We start from the raw sequence: 25,274 nt of genomic DNA on the forward strand, positions 1-25,274 counted from the left end.
CCCTGTGAGAACAATCTTCATGATCAAGAGATCTAATATGTAAAATAAGTATGAGTTGGGATAGGGCTGGGGAGGGTGGCAGCTCGGGCAGCCCCTCCCCCGTCAAGTTAAGGAGATTCAACTGAGGAAGCACAAGGGAACTCTCGTCTGGGGACAACAACTGCAGGGAGACCACATCTTTTCAGATGAACATGGGAGGGCGGAAGGCTGCCTAATACTGAAGCACCATCAAATATCAAACCATATCCAACAACTAGTACAAGCATTCCTGGGGGAAGGTCTGCAGCAGACGGATTTGCATACGGTGATGTCATCCAAGCAGTGGGCCAAAGTTGGCTGGAACCCTCATCTGCATATAAAAAGAGAAAAGGGGCATGCAGGGCATGGCGGCCTTTTGCAGTGCTTGGATGACCCCTAGTTCGCATTAAACACCCCCACCCTCCTTTGGTGTGGGGCTCATGTTGGCCATGCCCCATCCCCTGAAGCATTCATGCTGATTTCTTGCAGCAGCTGGGCACTGTAACAGCTCCAGAGCTGCTCTGTAAGGCAAGTAAAAGGGTGTGGGCCCTGCAGCACCACCTGTAGTTCGCATTGTGCGTTGGAAGGCACAAAGTAAGCAGACGGGAGGAGAAGTCAGGATAGTACACAAGGGCATCCTTTTCTCTTAGTCCGTAGAGGATGCTGGGGTCACATTAAGAACCATGGGGTATAGACGGGATCCGCAAGAGACATGGGCACTTTAAGACTTTCAAAGGGTGTGAACTGGCTCCTCCCTCTATGCCCCTCCTCCAGACTACAGTTATAGGAACTGTGCCCAGGGAGACGGACATTTCGAGGAAAGGATTTATTGTTAAACTAAGGTGAGCATCTTACCAGCTCACACCTTAAGCATGCCGCAGAACGTGGCATTCAACAGAACACAAGCCAACGGCATGAACAATTGCAGCAAAAAGCTGACCAGAACCGTAACACAACATGTGTATAACCACAAGTAATAACTGCAGACACAGTATGGACTGGGACGGGTGCCCAGCATCCTCTACGTACTAAGAGAAAAGGATTTACCGGTAGGTATTAAAATCCTATTTTCTCATACGAACTAGAGGATGCTGGGGTCACATTAAGAACCATGGGGTTATACCAAAGCTCTTGAACGGGTGGGAGAGTGCGTACGACTCTGCAGCACCGAATGACCCAACTTGAGGTTATCATCAGCCAAGGTATCAAACTTGTAAAACTTAGCAAAAGTGTTTACTAAATAGCTGCTCGGCAAAGTTGCAATGCCGAGACTCCCCGACCAGCTGCCCAGGATGAACCCACCTTTCTAGTAGAATGGGTCTTCACCTAATTCAGTAACGGCAATCCTGCCGTGGAATGAGCATGCTGAATCTTACCACAGATCCAGCGCATAATGGTCTGCATGGAAGCAGGACACCCAATCATGTTGGGAGCATACAGGACAAACAGAGCCTCTGTTTTCCTAATCTGAACCGTTCTGGTGACATAAATTTTCAAAGTTCTGACCACAGCCAGAGACTTTGACTCAACGAAGGTGTCAGTGGCCAAAGGCACCATGTGGAAAGATGAACCACCTTCGGCAGAAATTGTTGACGTGTCCTCAATTCTGCTCTATCTTCATGAAAGATCAAATAAAGGCTCTTGTGATACTGCATGGTTTGTACTGTTTTCCATGTGCTCCCAGATCTTTCAAGCAAGTAGCATGGTCAAGAAAGTTCTGTTTGAAAAGAAACAAACATTTACTGTCATTGTTATGCAAATAAACTTACATTAAAGCTAACAAGAAAGCACACTCGTTCTGTCTTTAAACTGATAAAAGAAACCCCAATAATATGGGGCATGCAAAAATTGAGATAAAACTCAGTTTTGCTCCTCTCCACGGAAATCTTTAATAAAAGGCGAAATATTTGTTAGTTCTGAAGAGAAACCAGAGCATGACCAAGATTCCACCTGTCGCCTGAGTGCCATGCCAGCAGTTCTCATTCAGCTCAAAGTGAGCACCCAATTTGAATGAAAGAAAGCAGATTTCTCACCAGGCTTCCCCTTGCTATAAACATGGTTTGTACTCTTTTCCATGTGCTCCCAGATCTTTCAAACAATTAGTGTGGTCAAGAAAGTTCTGTTTGAAAAGAAACAAACATTTACTGTCATTTCTATGCAAATGAGCTTACATTAAAGCACACTCATTCTATCTTTAAACCGATAAAAGAAACCCCAAAAAGATGGGGCATGCAAAAATTGAGATAAAACTCGGTTTTGCTCCTCTCCACGGAAATCTTTAGTAAAAGGCGAAAGATTTGTTCGTTCTGAAGAGAAACCAGAGCATGACCAAGATTTTTATCTGAAAATATGTGTTCTCCCTGCAGTTGTTGTCCCCAGATGAGAGTTCCCTTGTGCTGCCTCAGTTGAATCTCCTTTACTTGACAGGGGGATGCTCGAGCAGCGACCCTCCCCAGCTCTAGCCCAACTCCTACTTACCTGCCAGGTGAGATACTATGATCATGAAGGTGCTTCTCCCAGGGCAAGGCTCACCCATTGCACTCTGGGTGTGCTGCTTCTGCGATTTCCCCAAATGTGGGAAACTTGACTGCATAATTTGTGTTTCCCCTGGTCGGCTCTCGTATAATTCAGATCTCTTTGTCTCAGGTCTCTCTCCAGCCTAGTTTGCTGTCTGTTTCTACTTCTCTTTTCTTGAGCCGCTCCCTTCTATGCCCTTGCGCACTATCCTGACTTCTCCCGTCTGCTTACTTCGTGCCTTCCAACGCACAATGCAAACTACAGGTAGTGCTGCAGGACCCACACCCTTTTACTTGCCTTACAGAGCGTCTCTGGAGCAGTTACAGTGCCCAGCTGCTGCAAGAAATCAGCTTGAATGCTTCAGGGGCTGGGGAATAGCCAACATGAGCCCCACACCGAAGGAGGGTGGAGGTGTGTAATGCGAACTAGGGGTCATCCAAGCGCCGCAAAAGGCCGCCATGCCCTGCACGCCCCTTGTCTCTTTTCATATGCAGACGAGTGTTGAAGCCAACTTTGACCCACTGTTTGCATGACATCACCATATGCAAATCCATCTGCTGCAGGCCTTCCCCCAGGAATGCTTGCACTAGTTGTTGCATTTGGTTTGTTGTTTGGGGGTGCTTCAGTATTAGGCAGCCTTTTGCTCTCCCATGTTCATCTGAAAATATGTGTTCTCCCTGCAGTTGTTGTCCCCAGATGAGAGTTCCCTTGTGCTGCCTCAGTTGAATCTCCTTTACTTGACAGAGATGTGCCTGAGCAGCGGCCCTCCCCAGCCCTATCCCAAATCATACTTATTTTGCATAGGCGATACCATGGTCATGAAGATTGTTCTCCCAGGGTGAGGTTCATTCATTGCATTCTGGGTATGCTGACCCCTGTGATTTCCCCAAATGTGGGAAACTCGACTGCATTATTTGTGGTAGTGGGGGACTGTGTTTGTGCTTTCCTCTGGTCAGCTCTGGTAAAAATCAGATTTCTTTATCTCAGATCTTCCTCTAGCCTTGTTCTTCTTTCGAGAGTTCCCCTGTGCTGCCTCAGTTGGATCTCTTTCACTTGACAGGGGGGTGCCCGAGCAGCGACCCTCCCCAGCTCTAGCCCAACTCCTACTTACCTGCCAGGTGAGATACTATGATCATGAAGGTGCTTCTCCCAGGGCAAGGCTCACCCATTGCACTCTGGTTGTGCTGCCCCTGTGATTTCCCCAAATGTGGGAAACTTGACTGCATAATTTGTGTTTCCCTTGGTCGGCTCTCGTATAATTCAGATCTCTTTGTCTCAGGTCTCTCTCCAGCCTAGTTTGCTGTCTGTTTCCACTTCTCTTTTCTTGAGCCGCTCCCTTCTATGCCCTTGCGCACTATCCTGACTTCTCCCGTCTGCTTACTTCGTGCCTTCCAACGCACAATGCAAACTACAGGTAGTGCTGCAGGGCCCACACCCTTTTACTTGCCTTACAGAGCAGCTCTGGAGCAGTTACAGTGCCCAGCTGCTGCAAGAAATCAGCTTGAATGCTTCAGGGGCTGGGGCATAGCCAACATGAGCCCCACACCGAAGGAGGGTGGAGGTGTGTAATGCGAACTAGGGGTCATCCAAGCGCCGCAAAAGGCCGCCATGCCCTGCACGCCCCTTTTCTCTTTTCATATGCAGACGAGGGTTGAAGCCAACTTTGACCCACTGCTTGGATGGCATCACCATATGCAAATCCATCTGCTGCAGGCCTTCCCCCAGGAATGCTTGCACTAGTTGTTGCATTTGGTTTGTTGTTTGGGGGTGCTTCAGTATTAGGCAGCCTTCTGCCCTCCCATGTTCATCTGAAAATATGTGTTCTCCCTGCAGTTGTTGTCCCCAGATGAGAGTTCCCTTGTGCTGCCTCAGTTGAATCTCCTTTACTTGACTAAGATGTGCCTGAGCAGCGGCCCTCCCCAGCCCTATCCCAAATCATACTTATTTTGCATAGGAGAGACCATGGTCTTGAAGATTGTTCTCCCAGGGTGAGGTTCATTCATTGCATTCTGGGTATGCTGACCCCTGTGATTTCCCCAAATGTGGGAAACTCAACTGCATTATTTGTGGTAGTGGGGGACTGTGTTTGTGCTTTCCTCTGGTCAGCTCTGGTAAAAGTCAGATTTCTTTGTTTCAGTTCTTCCTCTAGCCTTGTTCTTCTTTCGAGAGTTCCCTTGTGCTGCCTCAGTTGGATCTCCTTCACTTGACAGGGGGGTGCCCGAGCAGCGACCCTCCCCAGCTCTAGCCCAACTTCTACTTACCTGCCAGGTGAGATACTATAATCATGAAGGTGCTTCTCCCAGGGCAAGGCTCACCCATTGCACTCTGGATGTGCTGCCCCTGCGATTTCCCCAAATGTGGGAAACTTGACTGCATAATTTGTGTTTCCCCTGGTCGGCTCTCGTATAATTCAGATCTCTTTGTCTCAGGTCTCTCTCCAGCCTAGTTTGCTGTCTGTTTCCACTTCTCTTTTCTTAAGCCGCTCCATTCTATGGCCTTGCGCACTATCCTTACTTCTCCCGTCTGCTTACTTTGTGCCTTCCAATGCACAATGCAAACTACAGGTAGTGCTGCAGGGCCCACACCCTTTTACTTGCCGTACAGAGCAGCTCTGGAGCTGTTACAGTGCCCAGCTACTGCAAGAAATCAGCTTGAATGCTTCAGGGGCTGGGGCATAGCCAACATGAGCCCCACACCAAAGGAGGGTGGAGGTGTTTAATGCGAACTAGGGGTCATCCAAGCGCCGCAAAAGGCCGCCATGCCCTGCACGCCCCTTTTCTCTTTTCATATGCAGACGAGGGTTGAAGCCAACTTTGACCCACTGCTTGGATGACATCACCATATGCAAATCCATCTGCTGCAGGCCTTCCCCCAGGAATGCTTGCACTAGTTGTTGCATTTGGTTTGTTGTTTGGGGGTGCTTCAGTATTAGGCAGCCTTCTGCCCTCCCATGTTCATCTGAAAATATGTGTTCTCCCTGCAGTTGTTGTCCCCAGATGAGAGTTCCCTTATGCTGCCTCAGTTGAATCTCCTTTACTTGACAGAGATGTGCCTGAGCAGCGGCCCTCCCCAGCCCTATCCCAAATCATACTTATTTTGCATAGGAGATACCATGGTCATGAAGATTATTCTCCCAGTGTGAGGTTCATTCATTGCATTCTGGGTATGCTGACCCCTGTGATTTCCCCAAATGTGTGAAACTCGACAGCATTATTTGTGGTAGTGGGGGACTGTGTTTGTGTTTTCCTCTGGTCAGCTCAGGTAAAAGTCAGATTTCTTTGTCTCAGATCTTCCTCTAGCCTTGTTCTTCTTTCGAGAATTCCCTTGTGCTGCCTCAGTTGGATCTCCTTCACTTGACAGGGGGGTACCCGAGCAGCGACCCTCCCCAGCTCTAGCCCAACTCCTACTTACCTGCCAGGTGAGATACTATGATCACGTAGGTGCTTCTCCCAGGGCAAGGCTCACCCATTGCACTCTGGGTGTGCTGCTCCTGCGATTTCCCCAAATGTGGGAAACTTGACTGCATAATTTGTGTTTCCCCTGGTCGGCTCTCGTATAATTCAGATCTCTTTGTCTCAGGTCTCTCTCCAGCCTAGTTTGCTGTCTGTTTCCTCTTCTCTATTCTTAAGTGCCTTCCAATGCACAATGCAAACTACAGGTAGTGCTGCAGGGCCCACACCCTTTTACTTGCCGTACAGAGCAGCTCTGGAGCTGTTACAGTGCCCAGCTGCTGCAAGAAATCAGCTTGAATGCTTCAGGGGCTGGGGCATAGCCAACATGAGCCCCACACCGAAGGAGGGTGGGGGTGTTTAATGCGAACTAAGGGTCATCCAAGCGCCGCAAAAGGCCGCCATGCCCTGCATACCCCTTTTCTCTTTTCATATGCAGATGAGGGTTCCAGCCAACTTTGGCCCACTGCTTGGATGACATCACCGTATGCAAATCCGTCTTCTGCAGAACTTCCCCCAGGAATGCTTGTACTAGTTGTTGCATTTGGTTTGTTGTTTGGGGGTGCTTCAGTATTAGGCAGCCTTCTGCCCTCCCATGTTCATCTGAAAATATGTGTTCTCCCTGCAGTTGTTGTCCCCAGATGGGAGTATCCTTGTGCTGCCTCAGTTGAATCTCCTTTACTTGACAGAGATGTGCCTGAGCAGCGGCCCTCTCCAGCCCTATCCCAAATCATACTTATTTTGCATAGGAGATACCATGGTCATGAAGATTGTTCTCCGAGGGTGAGGTTCATTCATTGCATTTTGGGTATGCTGACCCCTGTGATTTCCCCAAATGTGGGAAACTCGACTGCATTATTTGTGGTAGTGGGGGACTGTGTTTGTGCTTTCCTCTGGTCAGCTCTGGTAAAAGTCAGATTTCTTTGTCTCAGATTTTCCTCTAGCCTTGTTCTTCTTTGAGAGTTCCCTTGTGCTGCCTCAGTTGGATCTCCTTCACTTGACAGGGGGGTACCCGAGCAGCAACCCTCCCCAGCTCTAGCCCAACTCCTACTTACCTGCCAGGTGAGATACTATGATCATGAAGGTGCTTCTCCCAGGGCAAGGCTCACCCATTGCACTCTGGGTGTGCTGCTCCTGCGATTTCCCCAAATGTGGGACACTTGACTGCATAATTTGTGTTTCCCCTGGTCGGCTCTCGTATAATTTAGATCTCTTTGTCTCAGGTCTCTCTCCAGCCTAGTTTGCTGCCTGTTTCCACTTCTCTTTTCTTGAGCCGCTCCCTTCTATGCCCTTGCGCACTATCCTGACTTCTCCCGTCTGCTTACTTTGTGCCTTCCAACGCACAATGCGAACTACAGGTAGTGCTGCAGGGCCCACACCCTTTTACTTGCCTTACAGAGCAGCTCTGGAGCTGTTACAGTGCCCAGCTGCTGCAAGAAATCAGCTTGAATACTTCAGGGGCTGGGGCATAGCCAACATGAGCCCCACACCGAAGGAGAATGGAGGTGTTTAATGCGAACTAGGGGTCATCCAAGCGCCGCAAAAGGCCGCCATGCCCTGCATAACCCTTTTCTCTTTTCATATGCAGATGAGGGTTCCAGCCAACTTTGGCCCACTGCTTGGATGACATCACCGTATGCAAATCCGTCTTCTGCAGACCTTCTCCCAGGAATGCTTTTACTAGTTGTTGCATTTGGTTTGTTGTTTGGGGGTGCTTCAGTATTAGGTAGCCTTCTGCCCTCCCATGTTCATCTGAAAATATGTGTTCTCCCTGCAGTTGTTGTCCCCAGATGAGAGTTCCCTTGTGCTGCCTCAGTTGAATCTCCTTTACTTGACAGAGATGTGCCTGAGCAGCGGCCCTCCCCAGCCCTATCCCAAATCATACTTATTTTGCATAGGAGATACCATGGTCATGAAGATTGTTCTCCCAGGGTTAGGTTCATTCATTGCATTCTGGGTATGCTGACCCCTGTGATTTCCCCAAATGTGGGAAACTCAACTGCATTATTTGTGGTAGTGGGGGACTGTGTTTGTGCTTTCCTCTGGTCAGCTCTGGTAAAAGTCAGATTTCTTTGTCTCAGATCTTCCTCTAGCCTTGTTCTTCTTTCGAGAGTTCCCTTGTGCTGCCTCAGTTGGATCTCCTTCACTTGACAGGGGGGTGCCCGAGCAGCGACCCTCCCCAGCTCTAGCCCAACTCCTACTTACCTGCCAGGTGAGATACTATGATCATGTAGGTGCTTCTCCCAGGGCAAGGCTCACCCAATGCACTCTGGGTGTGCTGCCCCTGCGATTTCCCCAAATGTGGGAAACTTGACTGCATAATTTGTGTTTCCCCTGGTCGGCTCTCATATAATTCAGATCTCTTTGTCTCAGGTCTCTCTCCAGCCTAGTTTGCTGTCTGTTTCCACTTCTTTTTTCTTAAGCCCCTCCCTTCAATACCCTTGTGGACTATCCTGACATCTCCTCCTGTCTGCTTACTTTGTGCCTTCCAATGCACAATGCAATCTACAGGTAGTGCTGCAGGGCCCACACCCTTTTACTTGCCTTACAGAGCAGCTCTGGAGCTGTTACAGTGCCCAGCTGCTGCAAGAAATCAGCTTGAATGCTTCAGGGGCTGGGGCATAGCCAACATGAGCCCCACACCGACGGAGGGTGGAGGTGTTTAATGCAAACTAAGGGTCATCCAAGCACCGCAAAAGGCCGCCATGCCCTGCATACCCCTTTTCACTTTTCATATGCAGATGAGGGTTCCAGCCAACTTTGGCCCACTGCTTGGATGACATCACCGTATGCAAATCCGTCTTCTGCAGACCTTTTCCCAGGAATGCTTGTACTAGTTGTTGCGTTTGGTTTGTTGTTTGGGGGTGCTTCAGTATTAGGCAGCCTTCTGCTCTCCCATTTTCATCTGAAAATATGTGTTCTCCCTGCAGTTGTTGTCCCCAGATGAGAGTTCCCTTGTGCTGCCTCAGTTGAATCTCCTTTACTTGACAGAGATGTGCCTGAGCAGCGGCCCTCCCCAGCCCTATCCCAAATCATACTTATTTTGCATAGGAGATACCATTATCATGAAGATTGATTTCCCAGGGTGAGGTTCATTCATTGCATTCTGGGTATGCTGACCCCTGTGATTTCCCCAAATGTGGGAAACTCGACTGCATTATTTGTTGTAGTGGGGGACTGTGTTTGTGCTTTCCTCTGGTCAGCTCTGGTAAAAGTCAGATTTCTATGTCTCAGATCTTCATCTAGCCTTGTTCTTTTTTCGAGAGTTTCCTTGTGCTGCCTCAGTTGGATCTCCTTCACTTGACAGAGGGGTGCCCGTACAGCGACCCTCCCCAGCTCTAGCCCAACTCCTACTTACCTGCCAGGTGAGATACTATGATCAGGAATGTGCTTCTCCCAGGGCAAGGCTCACCCAATGCACTCTGGGTGTGCTGCTCCTACGATTTCCCCAAATGTGGGACACTTGATTACATAATTTGTGTTTCCTCTGGTCGGCTCTCGTATAATTCAGATCTCTTTGTCTCAGGTCTCTCTCCAGCCTAGTTTGCTGTCTGTTTCCACTTCTCTTTTCTTGAGCCGCTCCCTTCTATGCCCTTGTGCACTATCCTGACTTCCCCGTCTGCTTACTTTGTGCCTTCCAACGCACAATGCAAACTACAGGTAGTGCTGCAGGGCCCACACCCTTTTACTTGCTTTACAGAGCAGCTCTGGAGCTGTTACAGTGCCCAGCTGCTGCAAGAAATCAGCTTGAATGCTTCAGGGGCTGGGGCATAGCCAACATGAGCCCCACACCGAAGGAGGGTGGAGGTGTTTAATGCGAACTAGGGGTCATCCAAGCGCCGCAAAAGGCCGCCATGCCCTGCACACCCCTTTTTTATTTTCATATGCAGACGAGGGTTGAAGCCAACTTTGACCCACTGCTTGGATGACATCACCATATGCAAATCCGTCTGCTGCAGGCCTTCCCCCAGGAATGCTTGCATTAGTAGTTGCATTTGGTTTGTTGTTTGGGGGTGCTTCAGTATTAGGCAGCCTTCTGCCCTCCCATGTTCATCTGAAAATATGTGTTCTCCCTGCAGTTGTTGTCCCCAGATGAGAGTTCCCTTGTGCTGCCTCAGTTGAATCTCCTTTACTTGACAGAGATGTGCCTGAGCAGCGGCCCTCCCCAGCCCTATCCCAAATCATACTTATTTTGCATAGGAGATACCATTATCATGAAGATTGATCTCCCAGGGTGAGGTTCATTCATTGCATTCTGGGTATGCTGACCCTTGTGATTTCCCCAAATGTGGGAAACTCGACTGCATTATTTGTTGTAGTGGGGGACTGTGTTTGTGCTTTCCTCTGGTCAGCTCTGGTAAAAGTCAGATTTCTATGTCTCAGATCTTCATCTAGCCTTGTTCTTTTTTCGAGAGTTTCCTTGTGCTGCCTCAGTTGGATCTCCTTCACTTGACAGGGGGGTGCCCGTACAGCGACCCTCCCCAGCTCTAGCCCAACTCCTACTTACCTGCCAGGTGAGATACTATGATCAGGAAGGTGCTTCTCCCAGGGCAAGGCTCACCCAATGCACTCTGGGTGTGCTGCTCCTACGATTTCCCCAAATGTGGGACACTTGATTACATAATTTGTGTTTCCTCTGGTCGGCTCTCGTATAATTCAGATCTCTTTGTCTCAGGTCTCTCTCCAGCCTAGTTTGCTGTCTGTTTCCACTTCTCTTTTCTTGAGCCGCTCCCTTCTATGCCCTTGTGCACTATCCTGACTTCCCCGTCTGCTTACTTTGTGCCTTCCAACGCACAATGCAAACTACAGGTAGTGCTGCAGGGCCCACACCCTTTTACTTGCTTTACAGAGCAGCTCTGGAGCTGTTACAGTGCCCAGCTGCTGCAAGAAATCAGCTTGAATGCTTCAGGGGCTGGGGCATAGCCAACATGAGCCCCACACCGAAGGAGGGTGGAGGTGTTTAATGCGAACTAGGGGTCATCCAAGCGCCGCAAAAGGCCGCCATGCCCTGCACACCCCTTTTTTATTTTCATATGCAGACGAGGGTTGAAGCCAACTTTGACCCACTGCTTGGATGACATCACCATATGCAAATCCGTCTGCTGCAGGCCTTCCCCCAGGAATGCTTGCATTAGTAGTTGCATTTGGTTTGTTGTTTGGGGGTGCTTCAGTATTAGGCAGCCTTCTGCCCTCCCATGTTCATCTGAAAATATGTGTTCTCCCTGCAGTTGTTGTCCCCAGATGAGAGTTCCCTTGTGCTGCCTCAGTTGAATCTCCTTTACTTGACAGAGATGTGCCTGAGCAGCGGCCCTCCCCAGCCCTATCCCAAATCATACTTATTTTGCATAGGAGATACCATGGTCATGAAAATTGTTCTCCCAGGGTGAGGTTCATTCATTGCACTCTGGGTATGCTGACCCCTGTGATTTCCCCAAATGTGGGAAACTCGACTGCATTATTTGTGGTAGTGGGGGACTGTGTTTGTGCTTTCCCCTGGTCAGCTCTGGTAAAAGTCAGATTTCTTTGTCTCAGATCTTCCTCTAGCCTTGTTCTTCTTTCGAGAGTTCCCTTGTGCTGCCTCAGTTGGATCTCCTTCACTTGACAGGGGGTGCCCGAGCAGCAATCCTCCACAGCTCTAGCCCAACTCCTACTTACCTGCCAGGTGAGATACTATGATCTTCACTGTTAGGGCAATCAGGATGTGGAATTCCCTGCCAGGGAAGGTGGTAATGGCGGACTCTGTAATTGGATTTAAAAAAGGAATGGATACATTTCTGAATGAAAAAGCTATCCAAGGTTATAATACTTAAAATATCAACATGGTTAATCCGGGGGTAACATGAGTTATAGTAGCTAACTAGTCATAAAACATTATTCAGCAAGTATGTAGAATCATCACAACTTAAAACAGGTTGAACACGATGGGCAATTTGCCTCTATTCAACCTCAAAAACTATGTTACTATATGTTACTATATTACTATGTTACTGTAGTATACAGAACACCACAATGTAATGAGCAGTGATAGTGAGCACTGATGAGGATACTAGAACTGACACTGAGCAGCAAGATGCAGCACTGGACTATTAGTAATGTACTGTAGTATGCTGAGCACCACAATGCAGCACAAGACAATGAGCAGTGATACTGAGCACTGATGAGGATACTACTGAGAACTGACACTGAGCAGGAGAGACACACTACTAGTATTACTGAGCAGCAATAAGTAACCACTGATACTGAGCACTGATATTGAGATTTCCACTGAGAGAACATAGCCACGTCCTCTCCGCTCTCTCTTCAATGCACGAGTAAAAATGGCGGCAACGCGCAGCTCTTTATATGGAATCCGAATCTCGCGAGAATCCGACAGCGGGATGATGACATTTTCCCTTGTTCAGGTTTTCCGAGTCAGGCGGGAACAACCGAGCCTGCCTCGGACCAGTGTAAACCACGTGGAGTTCGTGGGGAATTCGGTTCTCGGAGAACCGAACCCGCTCCTCTATATATACTATATTACTATGTTACTGTAGTATACAGAACACCACAATGCAATGAGCAGTGATAGTGAGCACTGATGAGGATACTAGAACTGACACTGAGCAGCAAGATGCAGCACTGGACTATTAGTAATGTACTGTAGTATGCTGAGCACCACAATGCAGCACAAGACAATGAGCAGTGATACTGAGCACTGATGAGGATACTACTGAGAACTGACACTGAGCAGGAGAGACACACTACTAGTATTACTGAGCAGCAATAAGTAACCACTGATACTGAGCACTGATATTGAGATTTCCACTGAGAGAACATAGCCACGTCCTCTCCGCTCTCTCTTCAATGCACGAGTAAAAATGGCAGCAACGCGCAGCTCTTTATATGGAATCCGAATCTCACGAGAATCTGACAGCGGGATGATGACATTTTCCCTTGTTCAGGTTTTCCAAGTCAGGCGGGAACAACCGAGCCTGCCTCGGACCAGTGTAAACCACGTGGAGTTCGTGGGGAATTCGGTTCTCGGAGAACCGAACCCGCTCCTCTCTACCTTATACCCATCAATTTTTTTTATTTTCAATCTAAGCCCCTGCAGTTTTCTGTAAGCATCTGCTTCGCTATGACGATCAACAAGTCACAAGGGCAAACACTCAGGGCTTGAGGCGTAGATCTTAGGACCAGCTGCTACAAGCATGGCAGAGGTGTCACTATCACTGGTGACACCCAGAGAGGTGGCGAGGGAGATTGTAATGCAGTGCGCGCAGATAAACAGCGCAATGGTAAAAAGGAGGCATGGTTTCATAGGTAGGGGCGTGGCCTGGTGGCCTGAATCTACATTTTGTTGCTCCGGGTGTCCCGGGGGTTGGGGGCTGCACCCGGGGACTAGTGTGTGAGCGGTGCTGGCTCCTGCACAGTGACAGGGCATGGCCACCCAGCATGACGCCTCCCTTCTTGACCATGCTGTAATTGCAGTCGCACTGCAGTTCAGCGTGATCATAAAAAATGGTGTAGGCTCCTGCTGGTGCAGACTGTAGAGAAAAGCTGCTGTGACCACTAGAGGTGAGCGGGTTCGGTTTCTCTGAATCCGAACCCGCACGAACTTCATGTTTTTTTCACGGGTCCGAGCAGACTCGGATCCTCCCGCCTTGCTCGGTTAACCCGAGCGCGCCCGAACGTCATCATGACGCTTTCGGATTCTCGCGAGACTCGGATTCTATATAAGGAGCCGCGCGTCGCCGCCATTTTCACACGTGCATTGAGATTGATAGGGAGAGGACGTGGCTGGCGTCCTCTCCATTTAGATTAGGGTTGAGAGAGAGAGAGATTGACCTGAGGCTGTGATACTGTAGAAGAGAGTGCAGAGTTTAGTGACTGACGACCACAGTGACCACCAGACAGTGCAGTTGTTTGTTTTATTTAATATATCCGTTCTCTGCCTGAAAAAAACGATACACACAGTGACTCAGTCACATACCATATCTGTGTGCACTGCTCAGCCCAGTGTGCTGCATCAATGTATATATATATCTGACTGTGCTCAGCTCACACAGCTTATAATTGTGGGGGAGACTGGGGAGCACTGCAGTGCCAGTTATAGGTTATAGCAGGAGCCAGGAGTACATAATATTATATTAAAATTAAACAGTGCACACTTTTGCTGCAGGAGTGCCACTGCCAGTGTGACTAGTGACCAGTGACCTGACCACCAGTATATATAATATTAGTAGTATACTATCTCTTTATCAACCAGTCTATATTAGCAGCAGACACAGTACAGTGCGGTAGTTCACGGCTGTGGCTACCTCTGTGTCGGCACTCGGCAGCCCGTCCATAATTGTATATACCACCTAACCGTGTTTTTTTTTTCTTTCTTTATAGTCATACTAGTTACGAGTATACTATCTCTTTATCAACCAGTCTATATTAGCAGCAGACACAGTACAGTGCGGTAGTTCACGGCTGTGGCTACCTCTGTGTCGGCACTCGGCAGCCCGTCCATAATTGTATATACCACCTAACCGTGGTTTTTTTTTTCTTTCTTTATACATACATACTAGTTACGAGTATACTATCTCTTTATCAACCAGTCTATATTAGCAGCAGACACAGTACAGTGCGGTAGTTCACGGCTGTGGCTACCTCTGTGTCGGCACTCGGCAGCCCGTCCATAATTGTATATACCACCTAACCGTGGTTTTTTTTTCTTTCTTTATACATACATACTAGTTACGAGTATACTATCTCTTTATCAACCAGTCTATATATTAGCAGCAGACACAGTACAGTGCGGTAGTTCACGGCTGTGGCTACCTCTGTGTCGGCACTCGGCAGCCCGTCCATAATTGTATATACCACCTAACCGTGGTTTTTTTTTCTTTCTTTATAGTCATACTAGTTACGAGTATACTATCTCTTTATCAACCAGTCTATATTAGCAGCAGACACAGTACAGTGCGGTAGTTCACGGCTGTGGCTACCTCTGTGTCGGCACTCGGCAGCCCGTCCATAATTGTATATACCACCTAACAGTGGTTTTTTTTCTTTCTTTATACATACATACTAGTTACGAGTATACTATCTCTTTATCAACCAGTCTATATTAGCAGCAGACACAGTACAGTGCGGTAGTTCACGGCTGTGGCTACCTCTGTGTCGGCACTCGGCAGCCCGTCCATAATTGTATATACCACCTAACCGTGGTTTTTTTTTCTTTCTTTATACATACATACTAGTTACGAGTATACTATCTCTTTATCAATCAGTCTATATATTAGCAGCAGACACAGTACAGTGCGGTAGTTCACGGCTGTGGCTACCTCTGTGTCGGCACTCGGCAGCCCGTCCATAATTGTATACTAGTATCCAATCCATCCATCTCCATTGTTTACCTGAGGTGCCTTTTAGTTGTGCCTATTAAAATATGGAGAACAAAAATGTTGAGGTTCCAAAATTAGGGAAAGATCAAGATCCACTTCCACCTCGTGCTGAAGCTGCTGCCACTAGTCATGGCCGAGACGATGAAATGCCAGCAACGTCGTCTGCCAAGGCCGATGCCCAATGTCATAGTACAGAGCATGTCAAATCCAAAACACCAAATATCAGTAAAAAAAGGACTCCAAAACCTAAAATAAAATTGTCGGAGGAGAAGCGTAAACTTGCCAATATGCCATTTACCACACGGAGTGGCAAGGAACGGCTGAGGCCCTGGCCTATGTTCATGGCTAGTGGTTCAGCTTCACATGAGGATGGAAGCACTCAGCCTCTCGCTAGAAAAATGAAAAGACTAAAGCTGGCAAAAGCAGTAGCACCGTAAAGAACTGTGCGTTCTTCGAAATCCCAAATCCACAAGGAGAGTCCGACTCCAATTGTGTCGGTTGCGATGCCTGACCTTCCCAACACTGGACGTGAAGAGCATGCGCCTTCCACCATTTGCACGCCCCCTGCAAGTGATGGAAGGAGCACCCGCAGTCCAGTTCCTGATAGTCAGATTGAAGATGTCAGTGTTGAAGTACACCAGGATGAGGAGGATATGGGTGTTGCTGGCGCTGGGGAGGAAATTGACCAGGAGGATTCTGATGGTGAGGTGGTTTGTTTAAGTCAGGCACCCGGGGAGACACCTGTTGTCCGTGGTAGGAATATGGCCGTTGACATGCCTGGTGAAAATACCAAAAAAATCAGCTCTTCGGTGTGAAAGTATTTCACCAGAAATGCGGACAACAGGTGTCAAGCCGTGTGTTCCCTTTGTCAAGCTGTAATAAGTAGGGGTAAGGACGTTAACCACCTCGGAACATTCTCCCTTATACGTCACCTGCAGCGCATTCATAATAAGTCAGTGACAAGTTCAAAAACTTTGGGTGACAGCGGAAGCAGTCCACTGACCAGTAAATCCCTTCCTCTTGTAACCAAGCTCACGCAAACCACCCACCAACTCCCTCAGTGTCAATTTCCTCCTTCCCCAGGAATGCCAATAGTCCTGCAGGCAATGTCACTGGCAATTCTGACGAGTCCTCTCCTGCCTGGGATTCCTCCGATGCATCCTTGCGTGTAACGCCTACTGCTGCTGGCGCTGCTGTTGTTGCTGCTGGGAGTCGATGGTCATCCCAGAAGGGAAGTCGTAAGCACACTTTTACTACTTCCACCAAGCAATTGACTGTCCAACAGTCCTTTGCGAGGAAGATGAAATATCACAGCAGTCATCCTGTTGCAAAGCGGATAACTGAGGCCTTGACAACTATGTTGGTTTTAGACGTGCGTCCGGTATCCGCCGTTAGTTCACAGGGAACTAGACAATTTCTTGAGGTAGTGTGCCCCCGTTACCAAATACCATCTAGGTTCCACTTCTCTATGCAGGCGATACCGAGAATGTACACGGACGTCAGAAAAAGACTCACCAGTGTCCTAAAAAATGCAGTTGTACCCAATGTCCACTTAACCACGGACATGTGGACAAGTGGAGCAGGGCAGGGTCAGGACTATATGACTGTGACAGCCCACTGGGTAGATGTATGGACTCCCGCCGCAAGAACAGCAGCAGCGGCACCAGTAGCAGCATCTCGCAAACGCCAACTCTTTCCTAGGCAGGCTACGCTTTGTATCACCGGTTTCCAGAATACGCACACAGCTGAAAACCTCTTACGGCAACTGAGGAAGATCATCGCGGAATGGCTTACCCCAATTGGACTCTCCTGTGGATTTGTGGCATCGGACAACGCCAGCAATATTGTGTGTGCATTAAATCTGGGCCAATTCCAGCACGTCCCATGTTTTGCACATACCTTGAATTTGGTGGTGCAGAATTTTTTAAAAAACGACAGGGGCGTGCAAGAGATGCTGTCGGTGGCCAGAAGAATTGCGGGACACTTTCGGCGTACAGGCACCACGTACAGAAAACTGGAGCACCACCAAAAACTACTGAACCTGCCCTGCCATCATCTGAAGCAAGAAGTGGTAACGAGGTGGAATTCAACCCTGTATATGCTTCAGAGGTTGGAGGAGCAGCAAAAGGCCATTCAAGCCTATACAATTGAGCACGATATAGGAGGTGGGATGCACCTGTCTCAAGCGCAGTGGAGAATGATTTCAACGTTGTGCAAGGTTCTGATGCCCTTTGAACTTGCCACACGTGAAGTCAGTTCATACACTGCCAGCCTGAGTCAGGTCATTCCCCTCATCAGGCTTTTGCAGAAGAAGCTGGAGACATTGAAGGAGGAGCTAACACGGAGCGATTCCGCTAGGCATGTGGGACTTGTGGATGGAGCCCTTAATTCGCTTAGCAAGGATTCACGGGTGGTCAATCTGTTGAAATCAGAGCACTACATTTTGGCCACCGTGCTCGATCCTAGATTTAAAGCCTACCTTGGATCTCTCTTTCCGGCAGACACAAGTCTGCTGGGGTTCAAACACCTGCTGGCGAGTAAATTGTCAAGTCAAGCGGAACGCGACCTGTCAACAACATCTCCTCCTTCACATTCTCCCGCAACTGGGGGTGCGAGGAAAAGGCTCAGAATTCCGAGCCCACCCGCTGGCGGTGATGCAGGGCAGTCTGGAGCGACTGCTGATGCTGACATCTGGTCCGGACTGAAGGACCTGACAACGATTACGGACATGTCGTCTACTGTCACTGCATATGATTCTCTCCCCATTGAAAGAATGGTGGAGGATTATATGAGTGACCGCATCCAAGTAGGCACGTCACACAGTCCGTACTTATACTGGCCGGAAAAAGAGGCAATTTGGAGGCCCTTGCACAAACTGGCTTTATTCTACCTAAGTTGCCCTCCCACAAGTGTGTACTCCGAAAGAGTGTTTAGTGCCGCCGCTCACCTTGTCAGCAATCGGCGTACGAGGTTACATCCAGAAAATGTGGAGAAGATGATGTTCATTAAAATGAATTATAATCAATTCCTCCGTGGAGACATTGACCAGCAGCAATTGCCTCCACAAAGTACACAGGGAGCTGAGATGGTGGATTCCAGTGGGGACAAATTGATAATCTGTGAGGAGGGGGATGTACACGGTGATATATCGGAGGATGATGATGAGGTGGACATCTTGCCTCTGTAGAGCCAGTTTGTGCAAGGAGAGATTAATTGCTTCTTTTTTGGTGGGGGTCCAAACCAACCCGTCATATCAGTCACAGTCGTGTGGCAGACCCTGTCACTGAAATGATGGGTTGGTTAAAGTGTGCATGTCCTGTTTATACAACATAAGGGTGGGTGGGAGGGCCCAAGGACAATTCCATCTTGCACCTCTTTTTTCTTTTCTTTTTCTTTGCGTCATGTGCTGTTTGGGGAGGGTTTTTTGGAAGGGACATCCTGCGTGACACTGCAGTGCCACTCCTAGATGTGCCCGGTGTTTGTGTCGGCCACTAGGGTCGCTTATCTTACTCACACAGCTACCTCATTGCGCCTCTTTTTTTCTTTGCGTCATGTGCTGTTTGGGGAGGGTTTTTTGGAAGGGACATCCTGCGTGACACTGCAGTGCCACTCCTAGATGGGCCCGGTGTTTGTGTCGGCCACTAGGGTCGCTAATCTTACTCACACAGCTACCTCATTGCGCCTCTTTTTTTCTTTGCGTCATGTGCTGTTTGGGGAGGGTTTTTTGGAAGGGCCATCCTGCGTGACACTGCAGTGCCACTCCTAGATGGGCCCGGTGTTTGTGTCGGCCACTAGGGTCGCTTATCTTACTCACACAGCGACCTCGGTGCAAATTTTAGGACTAAAAATAATATTGTGAGGTGTGAGGTATTCAGAATAGACTGAAAATGAGTGGAAATTATGGTTTTTGAGGTTAATAATACTTTGGGATCAAAATGACCGCCAAATTCTATGATTTAAGCTGTTTTTTAGGTTTTTTGGAAAAAAACACCCGAATCCAAAACACACCCGAATCCGACAAAAAAAATTCGGTGAGGTTTTGCCAAAACGCGGTCGAACCCAAAACACGGCCGCGGAACCGAACCCAAAACCAAAACACAAAACCCGAAAAATTTCCGGCGCTCATCTCTAGTGACCACGCCCCCTGTGTCTCCTCCGTTGCAGACCCCATTTTGAAGCCTTGCCCCCGGACTAAGAGAAAAGAATGCCCTTGCGCACTATCCTGACTTCTCCTCCCGTCTGCTTAATTTGTGCCTTCCAACGCACAATGCGAACAACAGGTGGTGCTGCAGGGCCCACACCCTTTTACTTGCCTTACAGAACAGCTCTGGAGCTGTTACAGTGCCCAGCTGCTGCAAGAAATCAGCTTGAATGCATCAGGGGATGGGGCATGGCCAACATGAGCCCCACACCAAAGGAGGGTGGGGGTGTTTAATGCGAACTAGGGGTCATCCAAGCACTGCAAAAGGCCGCCATGCCCTGCATGCCCCTTTTCTCTTTTCATATGCAGATGAGGGTTCCAGTCAACTTTGGCCCACTGCTTGGATAACATCACCGTATGCAAATCCGTCTGCTGCAGACCTTCCCCCAGGAGTGCTTGTACTAGTTGTTGCATATGGGCCCTCATTCCGAGTCGTTCGCTCTGTAAATTTCATCGCATCGCAGTGAAATTCTGCTTAGTACGCATGCGCAATATTCGCACTGCGACTGCGCCAAGTAATTTTACAATGAAGAAAGTATTTTTACTCACGGCTTTTTCTTCGCTCCGGCGATCGTAATGTGATTGACAGGAAATGGGTGTTACTGGGCGGAAACAGGCCGTTTTATGGGCGTGTGGGAAAAAACGCTACAGTTTCCGGAAAAAACGCAGGAGTGGCCGGAGAAACGGGGGAGTGTCTGGGCGAACTCTGGGAGTGTTTGTGACGTCAAACCAGGAACGACAAGCACTGAACTGATCGCAGATGCCGAGTAAGTCTGAAGCTACTCTGAAACTGCTAAGTAGTTTGTAATCGCAATAAGCTAAGATTCACTCCCAGTAGGCGGCGGCTTAGTGTGTGTAACTCTGCTAAAATCGCATTGCGAGCGATCAACTCGGAATGAGGGCCATGGTTTGATATTTGATGGTGCTTCAGTATTAGGCAGCCTTCCGCCCTCCCATGTTCATCTGAAAAGATGTCGTCTCCCTGCAGTTGTTGTCCCCAGATGAGAGTTCCCTTGTGCTGCCTCAGTTGAATCTCCTTTACTTGACAGAGATGTGCCTGAGCAGCGGCCCTCATCAGCCCTATCCCAAATCATACTTATTTTGCATAGGAGATACCATGGTCATGAAGATTGTTCTCCCAGGGTGAGGTTCATTCATTGCATTCTGGGTATGCTGGCCCCTGTGATTTTCCCAAATGTGGGAAACTCGACTGCATTATTTGTGGTAGTGGGGGACTGTGTTTGTGCTTTCCTCTGGTCAGCTCTGGTAAAAGTCAGATTTCTTTGTCTCAGATCTTCCTCTAGCCTTGTTCTTCTTTCGAGAGTTCCCTGGTGCTGCATCAGTTGGATCTCCTTCACTTCACAGGGGGGAACCCGAGCAGCGACCCTCCCCAGCTCTAGCCCAACTCCTACTTACCTGCCAGGTGAGATACTATGATCATGAAGGTGCTTCTCCCAGGGCAAGGCTCAACCATTGCACTCTGGGTGTGCTGCTCCTGCGATTTCCCCAAATGTGGGAAACTTGACTCCATTATTTGTGTTTCCCCTCGTCGGCTCTCGTATAATTCAGATCTCTTTGTCTCAGGTCTCTCTCCAGCCTAGTTTGCTGTCTGTTTCCACTTCTCTTTTCTTGAGCCGCTCCCTTCTATGCCCTTGCGCACTATCCTGACTTCTGCCGTCTGCTTACTTCGTGCCTTCCAACGCACAATGCGAACTACAGGTAGTGCTGCAGGGCCCACACCCTTTTACTTGCCTTACAGAGTAGCTCTGGAGCAGTTACAGTGCCCAGCTGCTGCAAGAAATCAGCTTGAATGCTTCAGGGGCTGGGGCATAGCCAACATGAGCCCCACACCGAAGGAGGGAGGAGGTGTGTAATGCAAACTAGGGGTCATCCAAGCGCTGCAAAAGGCCGCCATGCCCTGCACGCCCCTTTTCTCTTTTCATATGCAGACGAGGGTTGAAGCCAACTTTGACCCACTGCTTGGATGACATCACCATATGCAAATCCATCTGCTGCAGGCCTTCCCCCAGGAATGCTTGCACTAGTTGTTGCATTTGGTTTGTTGTTTGGGGGTGCTTCAGTATTAGGCAGCCTTCTGCCCTCACATGTTCATCTGAAAATATATGTTCTCCCTGCAGTTGTTGTCCCAAGATGAGAGTTCCCTTGTGCTGCCTCAGTTGAATCTCCTTTACTTGACAGAGATGTGCCTGAGCAGCGGCCCTCCCCAGCCCTATTCCAAATCATACTTATTTTGCATAGGAGATACCATGGTCATGAAGATTTTTCTCCCAGGGTGAGGTTCATTCATTGCATTTTGGGTATGCTGACCCCTGTGATTTCCCCAAATGTGGGAAACTTGACTGCATTATTTGTGGTAGCGGGAGACTGTGTTTGTGCTTTCCTCTGGTCAGCTCTGGTAAAAGTCAGATTTCTTTGTCTCAGATCTTCCTCTAGCCTTGTTCTTCTTTCGAGAGTTCCCTGGTGCTGCCTCAGTTGGATCTCCTTCACTTCACAGGGGGGAACCCGAGCAGCGACCCTCCCCAGCTCTAGCCCAACTCCTACTTACCTGCCAGGTGAGATACTATGATCATGAAGGTGCTTCTCCCAGGGCAAGGCTCACCCATTGCACTCTGGGTGTGCTGCCCCTGCGATTTCCCCAAATGTGGGAAACTTGACTGCATAATTTGTGTTTCCCCTGGTCGGCTCTCGTATAATTCAGATCTCTTTGTCTCAGGTCTCTCTCCAGCCTAGTTTGCTGTCTGTTTCCACTTCTCTTTTCTTCAGCCGCTCCCTTCTATACCCTTGTGCACTATCCTGACTTCTCCTCCCGTCTGCTTACTTTGTGCCTTCCAATGCACAATGCAAACTACAGGTAGTGCTGCAGGGCCCACACCCTTTTACTTGCCTTACAGAGCAGCTCTGGAGCTGTTACAGTGCCCAGCTGCTGCAAGAAATCTGCTTGAATGCTTCAGGGGATGGGGCATGGCCAACATGAGCCCCACACCAAAGCAGGGTGCAGCAGAAGGCTGCCTAATACTGAAGCACCCCCAAACAACAAACCAAATGCAACAACTAGTGCAAGCATTCCTGGGGGAAGGCCTGCCGCAGATGGATTTGCATATGGTGATGTCATCCAAGCAGTGGGTCAAAGTTGGCTTCAACCCTCGTCTGCATATGAAAACAGAAAAGGGGCATGCAGGGCATGGTGGCCTTTTGCGGCGCTTGACTGACCCCTAGTTTGCATTAAACACCTCCACCCTCCTTCGGTGTGGGGCTGATGTTGGCTATGCCCCAGCCCCTGAAGCATTCAAGCTGATTTCTTGCAGCAGCTGGGCACTGTAACAGCTCCAGAGCTGCTCTGTAAGGCAAGTAAAAGGGTGTGGGCCCTGAAGCACTACCTGTAGTTTGCATTGTGCATTGGAAGGCACAAAGTAAGCAGACGGGAGGAGAAGTCAGGATAGTGCACAAGGGTATAGAAGGGAGCGGCTGAAGAAAAGAGAAGTGGAAACAGACAGCAAACTAGGCTGGAGAGAGACCTGAGACAAAGAGATCTCAATTATACGAGAGCCGACCAGGGGAAACACAAATTATGCAGTCAAGTTTCCCACATTTGGGGAAATCGCAGGAGCAGCACACCCAGAGTACAATGGGTGAGCCTTGCCCTGGGAGAAGCACCTTCATGATCATAGTATCTCACCTGGCAGGTAAGTAGGAGTTGGGCTAGAGCTGGGGAGGGTCGCTGCTCGGGTACCCCCCTGTAAAGTGAAGGAGATCCAACTAAGGCAGCACAAGGGAACTCTCGAAAGAAGAACAAGGCTAGAGGAAAATCTGAGACAAAGAAATCTGACTTTTACTAGAGCTGACCAGAGGAAAGCACAAACACAGTCCCCCACTACCACAAATAATGCAGTTGAGTTTCCCACATTTGGGGAAATCACAGGGGTCAGCATACCCAAAATGCAATGAATGAACCTCACCCTGGGAGAAAAATCTTCATGACCATGGTATCTCCTATGCAAAATAAGTATGATTTGGAATAGGGCTGGGGAGGGCCGCTGCTCATGCACATCTCTGTCAAGTAAAGGAGATTCAACTGAGGCAGCACAAGGGAACTCTCATCTGGGGACAACAACTGCAGGGAGAACATATATTTTCAGATGAACATGGGAGGGCAGAAGGCTGCCTAATACTGAAGCACCCCCAAACAACAAACCAAATGCAACAACTAGTGCAAGCATTCCTGGGGGAAGGCCTGCCGCAGATGGATTTGCATATGGTGATGTCATCCAAGCAGTGGGTCAAAGTTGGCTTCAACCCTCGTCTGCATATGAAAAGAGAAAAGGGGCGTGCAGGGCATGGTGGCCTTTTGCGGCGCTTGGCTGACCCCTAGTTTGCATTAAACACCTCCACCCTCCTTTGGTGTGGGGCTCATGTTGGCCATGCCCCAGCCCCTGAAGCATTCAAGCTGATTTCTTGCAGCAGCTGGGCACTGTAACAGCTCCAGAGCTGCTCTGTAAGGCAAGTAAAAGGGTGTGGGCCCTGCAGCACTACCTGTAGTTCGCATTGTGCGTTGGAAGGCACAAAGTAAGCGGACAGGAGGAGAAGTCAGGATAGTGCGCAAGGGCATAGAAGGGAGCGGCTCAAGAAAAGAGAAGTGGAAACAGACAGCAAACTAGGCTGGAGAGAGACCTGAGACAAAGAGATCTGAATTATACGAGAGCCGACCAGGGGAAACACAAATTATGCAGTCAAGTTTCCCACATTTGGGGAAATCGCAGGAGCAGCACACCCAGAGTGCAATGGGTGAGCCTTGCCCTGGGAGAAGCACCTTCATGATCATAGTATCTCACCTGGCAGGTAAGTAGGAGTTGGGCTAGAGCTGGGGAGGATCGCTGCTCGGGTACCCCCCTGTAAACTGAAGGAGATCCAACTGAGGCAGCACAAGGGAACTCTCGAAAGAAGAACAAGGCTAGAGGAAAATCTGAGACAAAGAAATCTGACTTTTACCAGAGCTGACCAGAGGAAAGCACAAACACAGTCCCCCACTACCACAAATAATGCAGTCAAGTTTCCCACATTTGGGGAAATCACAGGGGTCAGCATACCCAAAATGCAATGAATGAACCTCACCCTGGGAGAACAATCTTCATGACCATGGTATCTCCTATGCAAAATAAGTATGATTTGGAATAGGGCTGGGGAGGGCCGCTGCTCATGCACATCTCTGTCAAGTAAAGGAGATTCAACTGAGGCAGCACAAGGGAACTCTCATCTGGGGACAACAACTGCAGGGAGAACACATATTTTCAGATGAACATGGGAGGGCAGAAGGCTGCCTAATACTGAAGCACCCCCAAACAACAAACCAAATGCAACAACTAGTGCAAGCATTCCTGGGGGAAGTTCTGCAGAAGACGGATTTGCATACAGTGATGTCATCCAAGCAGTGGGTCAAAGTTGGCTTCAACCCTCATCTGCATATGAAAAGAGAAAAGGAGCGTGCAGGGCATGGCGGCCTTTTGCGGTGCTTGGATGACCCCTAGTTCGCATTAAACACCTCCACCCTCCTTTGGTGTGGGGCTCATGTTGGCCATGCCCCATCCCCTGAAGCATTCAAGCAGATTTCTTGCAGCAGCTGGGCACTGTAACATCTCCAGAGCTGCTCTGTAAGGCAAGTAAAAGGGTGTGGGCCCTGCAGCACTACCTGTAGTTTGC

At 48.9% G+C, this 25,274-nt stretch overlaps 22 non-coding genes and 4 pseudogenes across 22 annotated transcripts; 20 read left to right on the forward strand and 6 right to left on the reverse strand.

Annotated features, from left to right (window-relative positions):
• Positions 1–1,838: 1,838 nt before the first annotated feature.
• On the reverse strand, positions 1,839–1,954 carry LOC134998732 (U5 spliceosomal RNA). Its single transcript, XR_010200903.1, has one exon. It is a non-coding gene; the product is annotated as a U5 spliceosomal RNA (small nuclear RNA).
• Positions 1,955–2,228: 274 nt separating this feature from the next.
• LOC134998665 (U5 spliceosomal RNA) lies at positions 2,229–2,344 on the reverse strand. The gene has a single exon (XR_010200835.1). It is a non-coding gene; the product is annotated as a U5 spliceosomal RNA (small nuclear RNA).
• Positions 2,345–2,488: 144 nt separating this feature from the next.
• On the forward strand, positions 2,489–2,651 carry LOC134998346 (U1 spliceosomal RNA). The gene has a single exon (XR_010200629.1). It is a non-coding gene; the product is annotated as a U1 spliceosomal RNA (small nuclear RNA).
• A 671-nt stretch (positions 2,652–3,322) lies between these two features.
• LOC134998898 (U1 spliceosomal RNA) lies at positions 3,323–3,486 on the forward strand. Its single transcript, XR_010201062.1, has one exon. It is a non-coding gene; the product is annotated as a U1 spliceosomal RNA (small nuclear RNA).
• Positions 3,487–3,638: 152 nt separating this feature from the next.
• Positions 3,639–3,801, forward strand: LOC134998503 (U1 spliceosomal RNA). Its single transcript, XR_010200735.1, has one exon. It is a non-coding gene; the product is annotated as a U1 spliceosomal RNA (small nuclear RNA).
• A 671-nt stretch (positions 3,802–4,472) lies between these two features.
• On the forward strand, positions 4,473–4,636 carry LOC134998802 (U1 spliceosomal RNA). Its single transcript, XR_010200971.1, has one exon. It is a non-coding gene; the product is annotated as a U1 spliceosomal RNA (small nuclear RNA).
• Positions 4,637–4,788: 152 nt separating this feature from the next.
• LOC134998484 (U1 spliceosomal RNA) lies at positions 4,789–4,951 on the forward strand. Its single transcript, XR_010200717.1, has one exon. It is a non-coding gene; the product is annotated as a U1 spliceosomal RNA (small nuclear RNA).
• Positions 4,952–5,622: 671 nt separating this feature from the next.
• On the forward strand, positions 5,623–5,786 carry LOC134999092 (U1 spliceosomal RNA). The gene has a single exon (XR_010201255.1). It is a non-coding gene; the product is annotated as a U1 spliceosomal RNA (small nuclear RNA).
• Positions 5,787–5,938: 152 nt separating this feature from the next.
• Positions 5,939–6,101, forward strand: LOC134998378 (U1 spliceosomal RNA). The gene has a single exon (XR_010200659.1). It is a non-coding gene; the product is annotated as a U1 spliceosomal RNA (small nuclear RNA).
• A 615-nt stretch (positions 6,102–6,716) lies between these two features.
• On the forward strand, positions 6,717–6,880 carry LOC134998785 (U1 spliceosomal RNA). Its single transcript, XR_010200954.1, has one exon. It is a non-coding gene; the product is annotated as a U1 spliceosomal RNA (small nuclear RNA).
• A 151-nt stretch (positions 6,881–7,031) lies between these two features.
• On the forward strand, positions 7,032–7,173 carry LOC134998395 (U1 spliceosomal RNA; annotated as a pseudogene).
• Positions 7,174–7,865: 692 nt separating this feature from the next.
• On the forward strand, positions 7,866–8,029 carry LOC134998774 (U1 spliceosomal RNA). The gene has a single exon (XR_010200943.1). It is a non-coding gene; the product is annotated as a U1 spliceosomal RNA (small nuclear RNA).
• Positions 8,030–8,181: 152 nt separating this feature from the next.
• Positions 8,182–8,323, forward strand: LOC134998527 (U1 spliceosomal RNA; annotated as a pseudogene).
• Positions 8,324–9,018: 695 nt separating this feature from the next.
• LOC134998958 (U1 spliceosomal RNA) lies at positions 9,019–9,182 on the forward strand. The gene has a single exon (XR_010201119.1). It is a non-coding gene; the product is annotated as a U1 spliceosomal RNA (small nuclear RNA).
• Positions 9,183–9,334: 152 nt separating this feature from the next.
• Positions 9,335–9,497, forward strand: LOC134998613 (U1 spliceosomal RNA). Its single transcript, XR_010200794.1, has one exon. It is a non-coding gene; the product is annotated as a U1 spliceosomal RNA (small nuclear RNA).
• Positions 9,498–10,167: 670 nt separating this feature from the next.
• LOC134999002 (U1 spliceosomal RNA) lies at positions 10,168–10,331 on the forward strand. Its single transcript, XR_010201163.1, has one exon. It is a non-coding gene; the product is annotated as a U1 spliceosomal RNA (small nuclear RNA).
• A 152-nt stretch (positions 10,332–10,483) lies between these two features.
• On the forward strand, positions 10,484–10,646 carry LOC134998577 (U1 spliceosomal RNA). Its single transcript, XR_010200779.1, has one exon. It is a non-coding gene; the product is annotated as a U1 spliceosomal RNA (small nuclear RNA).
• Positions 10,647–11,316: 670 nt separating this feature from the next.
• On the forward strand, positions 11,317–11,480 carry LOC134998945 (U1 spliceosomal RNA). The gene has a single exon (XR_010201106.1). It is a non-coding gene; the product is annotated as a U1 spliceosomal RNA (small nuclear RNA).
• A 9,171-nt stretch (positions 11,481–20,651) lies between these two features.
• On the forward strand, positions 20,652–20,815 carry LOC134998807 (U1 spliceosomal RNA). The gene has a single exon (XR_010200976.1). It is a non-coding gene; the product is annotated as a U1 spliceosomal RNA (small nuclear RNA).
• A 152-nt stretch (positions 20,816–20,967) lies between these two features.
• On the forward strand, positions 20,968–21,103 carry LOC134998597 (U1 spliceosomal RNA; annotated as a pseudogene).
• Positions 21,104–21,801: 698 nt separating this feature from the next.
• Positions 21,802–21,965, forward strand: LOC134999056 (U1 spliceosomal RNA). The gene has a single exon (XR_010201215.1). It is a non-coding gene; the product is annotated as a U1 spliceosomal RNA (small nuclear RNA).
• Positions 21,966–22,117: 152 nt separating this feature from the next.
• On the forward strand, positions 22,118–22,280 carry LOC134999150 (U1 spliceosomal RNA). Its single transcript, XR_010201311.1, has one exon. It is a non-coding gene; the product is annotated as a U1 spliceosomal RNA (small nuclear RNA).
• An 849-nt stretch (positions 22,281–23,129) lies between these two features.
• Positions 23,130–23,271, reverse strand: LOC134998385 (U1 spliceosomal RNA; annotated as a pseudogene).
• Positions 23,272–23,423: 152 nt separating this feature from the next.
• Positions 23,424–23,587, reverse strand: LOC134998758 (U1 spliceosomal RNA). The gene has a single exon (XR_010200927.1). It is a non-coding gene; the product is annotated as a U1 spliceosomal RNA (small nuclear RNA).
• A 674-nt stretch (positions 23,588–24,261) lies between these two features.
• LOC134999197 (U1 spliceosomal RNA) lies at positions 24,262–24,424 on the reverse strand. Its single transcript, XR_010201357.1, has one exon. It is a non-coding gene; the product is annotated as a U1 spliceosomal RNA (small nuclear RNA).
• A 152-nt stretch (positions 24,425–24,576) lies between these two features.
• On the reverse strand, positions 24,577–24,740 carry LOC134998850 (U1 spliceosomal RNA). Its single transcript, XR_010201016.1, has one exon. It is a non-coding gene; the product is annotated as a U1 spliceosomal RNA (small nuclear RNA).
• Between the last annotated feature and the right edge of the window lie 534 nt (positions 24,741–25,274).

Source organism: Pseudophryne corroboree, unplaced genomic scaffold, assembly GCF_028390025.1.
Source record: "Pseudophryne corroboree isolate aPseCor3 unplaced genomic scaffold, aPseCor3.hap2 scaffold_149, whole genome shotgun sequence".
NCBI classification, from domain to species: Eukaryota; Metazoa; Chordata; class Amphibia; order Anura; family Myobatrachidae; genus Pseudophryne; species Pseudophryne corroboree.